This window comes from Pleuronectes platessa, chromosome 21 (assembly GCF_947347685.1).
Source record: "Pleuronectes platessa chromosome 21, fPlePla1.1, whole genome shotgun sequence".
Lineage (NCBI taxonomy): Eukaryota > Metazoa > Chordata > Actinopteri > Pleuronectiformes > Pleuronectidae > Pleuronectes > Pleuronectes platessa.
The window spans coordinates 536,508-545,504 of NC_070646.1; positions in this window are offsets into that span (position 1 = coordinate 536,508).

Consider the following 8,997-nt stretch of genomic DNA (forward strand, 5'->3'; position numbering starts at 1 on the left):
CGTCTCCTTCAGACGGTGAATCAGGAACGTTTTGGTGCAGAAGCTGAAATCAACCTCGACTCTTTCTCATCAGAACTTTAATTCACATCATTTCAGCTCCTGGAGGAAGTGATGAGACTTCAGAGTCACACATGTTGTAAATAACGTTTTACTTCAGATCCAAACCAGGAAGAAGAAATCATCTGTTGATGTTTCTTTCATTAAACAGAAGAAAAGTTTCCTCTTCATCTTCTGCAGTTTTCATAACGATCTTCAAACTCCTGAGATTCTGCTTCAGTCATCGGTTCGGTTCATCTCTGCTCAGCCGCAGGTTTAAAACATCACGAGTCACTTCCCTGAACCTGGAAGCTGCTCCTCTACTTCCTCCACTTCAGGGAAGTGAGAGGAAGTGAAGCAGGAAACAGTTTCCAATGTGAAGTGGAAGCTTCAGAACAGGAAGTGGCACCTGTCGTCTGGTTTCTTCTTCATCACTTCAATGACGACAGAAGAACGTCGTTCATGTGATATGAGAAGAAACAGTGACACCTACAGGTAGAGCTGATTTTAACTTAAAAGAGGAAGGACTGTAGCAGTGTTAATTTCGTTGACGAAGACTATGACGAAATATATTCGTTAACGACCTTTTTTCCATGACGAAGACGAGACGAAGACGTAACGAAAAAGAATCTTTGAAAATAAAAACTATGACGAAATCTGTTTTAATTTTCGTTGACAAGACGAGACGAAACGAAAATGTTGGTGGTTGACTAAGTCACAATAATTTTTAAAACATCATCGTATCAGGCCGTCATGAAGTATCAGGAGCGGGCGAGTGAATCTGTGTGTGTGTGTGTGTGTGTGTGTGTGTGTGTGTGCCTGTGCGCTCCCAGATAGCGCACCGGTCCGTAGCTCCGCCCCCCGCCTCGCGCACTCGCTCAGAGCGACACAGTGAAAGCAGAGCGCGTTCTCGTGGAGCAGCCTCTCAGTGACCGACTGCTTCTTAACTATGGAAACAGTGAAAACCAGAGTTTCTCTGGTCTCAGCTGCTCAGAGATCAGCCCCTCAGCTTCTTGATCAGAGCAGAAGCTTCAGTTGGTTTGTACCGATGTTCAGTTTCTGTGTCCGGCTCCAGTCTGACCTGCTCTCCCTTTTTGTTTTCACATTTAAAATTAAATATATATTTTTAAGCTATTAGGCTGCAGCTATATGTTTTTATAGAAAAGGAGTTTAATGTGGCTATAAAATGTGACTAAAACTAGACTAAAATGTAATTTGTTTTCGTCGACTAAAACTAGACTAAAACTAAGAATGATTAAAATGACTAAAAGGTGACTAAAACTAATATGCATTTTCGTCAAAAGACTAAGACTAAGACTAAATCAAAAATAGCTGCCAAAATTAACACTGGACTGTAGGAGGCGAGGGAGGAGGAGAGGAGGAGGAATCCAACGTACAAGGAAAGGAAACGTCCTCTTCGTCGTGTCTCCGTCCTCTTCGTCGTGTCTCCGTCCTCTTCGTCGTGTCTCCGTCCTCTTCGTTGTGTCTCCGTCCTCTTCATCGTGTCTCCTTCCTCTTCATCGTGTCTCCTTCCTCTTCGTCGTGTCTCCGTCCTCTCCGTTGTGTCTCCGTCCTCTTCGTCGTGTCTCCGTCCTCTTCGTTGTGTCTCCGTCCTCTTCATCGTGTCTCCTTCCTCTTCATCGTGTCTCCTTCCTCTTCGTCGTGTCTCCGTCCTCTCCGTTGTGTCTCCGTCCTCTTCGTTGTGTCTCCGTCCTCTTCATCGTGTCTCCTTCCTCTTCATCGTGTCTCCTTCCTCTTCGTCGTGTCTCCGTCCTCTTCGTCGTGTCTCCGTCCTCTTCGTCGTGTCTCCGTCCTCTCCGTTGTGTCTCCGTCCTCTTCGTTGTGTCTCCGTCCTCTTCATCGTGTCTCCGTCCTCTTCGTCGTGTCTCCGTCCTCTCCGTCGTGTCTCCTTCCTCTTCGTCGTGTCTCCGTCCTCTTCGTCGTGTCTCCGTCCTCTTCGTCGTGTCTCCGTCCTCTCCGTTGTGTCTCCGTCCTCTTCGTTGTGTCTCCGTCCTCTTCATCGTGTCTCCTTCCTCTTCGTCGTGTCTCCGTCCTCTCCGTTGTGTCTCCGTCCTCTTCGTTGTGTCTCCGTCCTCTTCATCGTGTCTCCTTCCTCTTCGTCGTGTCTCCGTCCTCTCCGTTGTGTCTCCGTCCTCTACGTCGTGTCTCCGTCCTCTCCGTCGTGTCTCCGTCCTCTACGTCGTGTCTCCGTCCTCTCCGTTGTGTCTCCGTCCTCTTCGTTGTGTCTCCGTCCTCTTCGTCGTGTCTCCGTCCTCTTCGTCGTGTCTCCGTCCTCTCCGTTGTGTCTCCGTCCTCTTCGTTGTGTCTCCGTCCTCTTCGTCGTGTCTCCGTCCTCTCCGTTGTGTCTCCGTCCTCTTCGTTGTGTCTCCGTCCTCTTCATCGTGTCTCCTTCCTCTTCGTCGTGTCTCCGTCCTCTCCGTTGTGTCTCCGTCCTCTTCGTTGTGTCTCCGTCCTCTTCGTCGTGTCTCCGTCCTCTTCGTCGTGTCTCCGTCCTCTTCGTCGTGTCTCCGTCCTCTTCGTCGTGTCTCCGTCCTCTTCATCGTGTCTCCTTCCTCTTCGTCGTGTCTCCGTCCTCTCCGTCGTGTCTCCGTCCTCTTCAGACCGAACGTCTTCTGTTGCCATGGTTACAGCCTCTCTCTCTTTCTACTCCTCGTTTGATCTTTTTATTTCTCTGTTGCTCTTTTCCTCTCTCTCTCTTTCTCCTTTCTGTCGTTCTCTTTTCAACCTGTTGTTCTCCAGCCCTTCATCCTCTTCACCCCCCCCCCCCCCCCCGTGCAGCTCCTCCATGTTTCTTCTTCTCTGCAGAACGGAACCTCTGATCATGAAGAACGAGCAGAAACAACAGAAGAAGAAACTGGTGATTTTCAGAAGTTACCAGTGAATCTGATTGTTTGTGCCCCCCCCCCCTTCATTTGTCTCTCCTTGAAACCATCCACCCTTTTCTCACGTCACCTTGTCCTCCACTCATCTCTCCATCCTTTCTTTACCCCCCCCCCCTCCTCTAATTGATTAAAAGAGCTTCTGAACTGCGTCCGACTCGACATCAGAGAGAAACGTTCACAGGAGCAGCTGAAGTTCATGATCTGTGTTCGATGCTTCAGCAGGAACGTCACATGACTGGTGTGTGTGTGTTGTGTGCACGAGTGTGTGTGGGTCATGTGCACGAGTGTGTGTGGTGTGCACGGGACGTCCAACCTTTCATTGCAGTACAAGTGACAAATGAAAATGAAGTTGTTATAAACTTGTGTTTACTCTAATCCAGATGTGTGGTGTCAAACAGGAGGAGGAAGAAGAGGAGGATGAAGAGGAGGAGGAGGGGGAACAGAGTGTGGACACTTAGTAAAGAGGGACAGACACACAGGGACACACACAGAGGGACAGTGTCCCCAGCAGCAGTGGAACAACTCGATCTAAACTTCTAGCGTCAGCAGAAGAAACGTGTGTTTGTGTTGTTTTGTTTCCTCCTGAATCCGAACTCCACTTGTCTCCAACCTTTTGTTTGTGTCCTTTCCTCGTCTCTTCCCCGTTTGTCCTCCTCCATCGATACAGCAGATTGATTCAGTGCAGAACAATGTGACAAAGCAGCTTTTCTCCGTCAATAACTGTGATTTCAGTTCTTTGCATCTCTCGTCTAATGCGGCTTCGCTTGTTTGAGCCTTAGAAGCTATTTTCAAAAACCTATTCATCCTCAGCGTGTGTGTGTGTGGGTTTGTTTGTGTGACTGTGTGTGTGTGTGTGTGTGTGTGTGTGAGAGGACAGAATGCGACAGGGATTTTGCTGCATTTGATTTTGTCCTTTGCCAAACGTCTCCTTCCAGCTCGGGGCCTCCTGCTGTTCACTGATGATGTCACCGTGCCCTCTACTAACATGGAGGAGGCAGGTTTCTGACCTTTGCTGCAACCAGCCAACAGGGGGCGATGTTTTGGTTTCACTTTTGGGAGCTGCCATGACGTCCTTCTTTATTTACCGTCTGGGTTCTGTAAGGACAGAGTGAATCTGCTGCCCCCTGTGGTCAGAGTCAGTATTGAACATCATCTTCAAGACTCAATCTTAGCTTCTACTTTTTAGTTTGTTAACCTTCATCAGAATCTGAGACAAGAGACACGAGACACGAGACACGAGACACGAGACACGAGACAAGAGACACGAGACACGAGTGTTTTTCACGTTCGACCAATGAAACGTTTCTCTACGTTCACGCCTCTGTGATGTCATCGGCTGCCGATAAGAACCAATGAGCTTCCATGTCTCAGAGATGATGTACACATGAGCGACTCCGCAGCTCCTCAGTCAACACACACTGCATGACAACTACACCGCCTGCAGCACTGCTAATGAGGTGTGTGTGTGTGTGTGTGTGTGTGTGTGTGTGTGTGTGTGTGTGTGACTGCTGAGCTCATGAGATGGGATGATGAGGGTGAGACAGTTGTGTAGTAAGACCTGCTCTTGTTGTGAAACATGGGAATCAGGCTCTTTGTGTTTGTGCGACAACAAGCCGCTAAACAGCCACATGACAGATCTGTGTTGTGAGTCTTTTTATTGAATCACAAACAGTGTCTTCATATCGAGGCCTCCCTTCTCTCTGCATCATGTGGAAACACATGTTGATATGACTTTGTGTTGCTTTGTTCAGACTCTACATCTGTAACATCTGTAGTTCTAAAGTGATCTGCTCTCAGGTTCACTCTGCATCACTTTGTGAACGGACTTTATTAAACTTATATTTCTGACAAATGAATCATTATTCAAAAGGATGTTTGTAAAATCAGGTTCTTCACTGAACATCTCACACTCACCAGCCACAGAGGCTGTTAACCACCAAGAGCCTGGTCCTGGATCTCAGGAGCCCCCGGCCTGCAGGGGGCGATACCATCAGCAGAGTTCATGTAGAGCAGGGCCGTCTCTGTGGATGTGAGGCCCGTGGCCCCCTGGGGCCGGAGGTGTGGGCAGTTTGAGGCAGAAACAACAGAACCAACATCCTCCCTCCGTCGCCCCTTCACCTCCTCACTTCATTACCTGCCTCCTCTTCCTCTCTCTCTCCCCTTGTGTCCTCCAGCTTCTAATTTGTGAGCAGTGGCGTCCTCCTCTGTTTCCTGAGCGTCCGCTGGCTGATCACAACATGGCCTCTGGCTCCTCTGCACGATCCCTCGAACCCAGTTCATCCTCCGACCCAGAAGGAACCAACACTTCCACGTCCAGACTTACAGTTTTTCTCCATTGCTTTGGGTCATTTCACGAAACAGAAATGACATTCTCAAAACAACACGTGCAAACCTCCAAACCACTGGGCACTGGTTCACAACAGATTGGAATATCTCATTCCTTTAATCAAATTGCAATTGTATTAGCACATCCTTGCAATGACAAGTACAATTTCCAACAGCTTGCACAAATTTCAAATGATTTAGAACACCTTTGCAAACGGTTAGGTACAATTGCCTTCAGTTAGCCCAATTACCAATTGAATATATATTGCTGGTGAAAACTGACTGTCGCTTCTCAGTCAAGTGGTTGTTCTCTGCAGAACATGTTGGCATCATTTCATTGTTTACATCATCACCTGCACAATAGTTCACTCTACTGTCAAAATCCTACAGGCACATAATACCATGAAAAACATCATGGTATATACTGTAATATGGATATCTTGGATCATTGGCTTAATTTTCAGGTGCAACTAGAACTTTAGTAATGAAGGTTGAGTTTCACAGATCTGATCACCAGTCACACAGTAAGTTTACAGTTGTTCTCGATTGCTTTGGCTCATTTCACGAAACAGAAATGACTCAGAGCTCTAAGTGCAATTGGTAAAATAGCCCATATGGTTCAGCACAACTACATAGATCACCTTCAAAAGGTCATATCTCACTATGCCAAATTTTAGTTTTGATGTGCTTATTGTTTGACAGTATATTGTGCTGTACACATTGTCTGTTACTGTAAGCACGATGTATGGCAATTACTGTAACAATTCCCATGGCAGTATGAGTTCAATAAACATATTTTATGTGAAACCTTGAATTAATCTTTTTTCTGTTTGATACACATAATATTCTGGAAGGAAAACATCTACTGTAACCATCCAGCGTCAAAGGACTGAGCCAAGATTGAAATGTGCACATGAGGGATATTTCTATGGTCCACTGCCATACTGACTAAACATCTAAACATTTTGACCTGTAGTGTTTACACAATGCCAAAGGGACTTTTCATTTTGGGGGCACTGACTATTTGTATGAGAGAAGGATTTAGTTTTGACTGATGAGTTTGCTGTTTTGGGTGAGATATGACCTTTTGCAGGTGTGCTATGGAGCTTTGCTGAACCATCTATGTTATTTTGAGAGATGAGCCACAGCAATCGAGAAGGAAATTTTCATTTTGGGGGCACTCACTATTTATATGAGAAAATGATTTGGTTTTGAAACTTGAGTTAACTGTTTTGGGTGAGATATGACCTTTTGAAGGTGATCTATGTAGTTGTGCTGAACCATATGAGCTATTTTGCCATTTGCACTTAGAGCTCTGAGAATGTCATTTCTGTTTCGTGAAATGAGCCAAAGCAATGGAGACAAACTGTAAAGTCACAGGTTCGATGCTGTGACACATTCCAGCTCGAACACCGTATATCCCCCGAGGATCTGACTGAGAACAGAGTGTGAGATTTATTAAGTAAAAATATGAAGTAAATGTAAAAAGTAAAAGTATAAAGGAAATGTAAAAAAGTGATACGTGGTTGAACAGCCTTTTCCCTGACAGAGGTCAGAGGTTACAGAAACCTGATCAGGTGAATGATCCAGGTGAATGACCCCCCCCCCCCCCCATCTCCTTGGCGGTCCATTAGGCTCGTTCCCAGTGTGACGCTGCAGGAGGAGAGTTCATCCATCCTCCTCTGCTGAGTTGTGAAGTTAATGACGCCGGCTTGACTCCCATGTTCTGCTGGGGCTCGATGAAGGATGGATGAGGAGGAGAGAAAGAAACACTGTAGGTTCAGAGAGTTCATCACCAGACCTCCACCTGTCTGGACACTTCACTCCTCAGACTGTTAGAGAAACACATCCCATAACGTCAGAGCATCAGGACTCAGAGGGACGAAAGTCTCAGAGTTTGTTTACTAATGTGGTAACTACTGCTGGACTCTGGTTTGGACTGAAGATGCTGGTCTTTGGACTCTGAACTCCAGTGTTGGACCTCTGGTATCTGGTCTCTGGACTCTGGACTCTGGTTTCTGGTCTCTGGTCTCTGGACTCTGGACTCTGGTTTCTGGTTTCTGGTTTCTGGTCTCTGGTCTCTGGTCTCTGGTTTCTGGTTTCTGGTCTCTGGTCTCTGGTTTCTGATCTCTGGTCTCTGGTCTCTGGTCTCTGGTTTCTGGTTTCTGGTTTCTGGTCTCTGGTCTCTGGTCTCTGGTCTCTGGTTTCTGGTTTCTGGTTTCTGGTCTCTGGTCTCTGGTTTCTGATCTCTGGTCTCTGGTCTCTGGTTTCTGGTCTCTGGTCTCTGGACTCTGGTTCCTGGTTTTTGGTTTCTGGTTTCTGGTTTCTGGTCTCTGGTCTCTGGTCTCTGGTTTCTGGTCTCTGGACTCTGGACTCTGGTTTCTGGTTTCTGGTTTCTGGTCTCTGGTCTCTGGTTTCTGATCTCTGGTCTCTGGTCTCTGGTTTCTGGTCTCTGGTCTCTGGTCTCTGGTCTCTGGTCTCTGGTTTCTGGTTTCTGGACTCTGGTTTCTGGTCTCTGGTCTCTGGTTTCTGGTCTCTGGACTCTGGACTCTGGTTTCTGGTTTCTGGTTTCTGGTCTCTGGTCTCTGGTTTCTGATCTCTGGTCTCTGGTCTCTGGACTTTGGTTTCTGGTCTCTGGTTTCTGGTTTCTGGTTTCTGGACTCTGGTTTCTGGTTTCTGGTCTCTGGTCTCTGGTCTCTGGTCTCTGGTCTCTGGTCTCTGGACTCTGGACTCTGGTTTCTGGTTTCTGGTTTCTGGTCTCTGGTCTCTGGTTTCTGATCTCTGGTCTCTGGTCTCTGGACTTTGGTTTCTGGTCTCTGGTCTCTGGTCTCTGGACTCTAGACTCTAGACTCTGGTTTCTGGACTCTGGTCTGAAGTGACTGGAATCGATCTGGTCTCTGGACACTGAAAAGTCATTTTTAAATTTCCCAGAACCTTGAGGTCAAATTTGGCTGCCGTGTTAAATCGGATATGAGAGAAGATGAACGTGATTATTGAGTCGCGTGTGATTCGCTGGGCGTAGCGTCGTGGTCTTTACGACTCGACCACGTTTTTCTTCGTCACCGCAGGAGAAGATCTCCGTTCTCTTTCACTGCTGCTTTGTTTAATCAGATTATTTGTGGAAGCAAAACTGAGAAGCAATTACACAGAACAAACCAGAGAGTCCGTGTATTAATCAGCGAACATCGCAGGACTCGAGCCGCCGGCGTCCGGGCCCGACGCCGATGGACCGACACGTTCGACTGCTGAGCTGAATTCCAATCGGGTGATTTCCCGCGGCAGCGAGGACCCGAACACGTCGCTGACGCTGCTGATTAAATATTATCTAAGATAGTGTTTCCCATCCCCCAGCTCATGACCCCCCCGACCCCCCCGGACCCCTCCTGCTCCGCCGTCTAATCAGCTGATTAACAAGGAGACGGCAGGTGAATGTAATGAACTGCTGCATTCTGGGAAGTCTGTGAGTCTGCAGGTTCTAACTGAACGTCCCTCAGTTACACAAGGAAACAACAACAACAATAACAATAATATATCTATAACATACGGATCCTTGTGAGGCTCAGAGTATCCACCAGTAGGAACGAGAGGAAGCGTCAGCTGACACATGTTTGTGTCACGTGACCTGTTTGTATAAAACAAACAATAACAACCCGGGGACGACGGCAGCAGTCGACCTCCATGTTTGCTTTTATTCTGAAGCTGCGTTTGATCAGAACTTAGAATTCATTGTGCG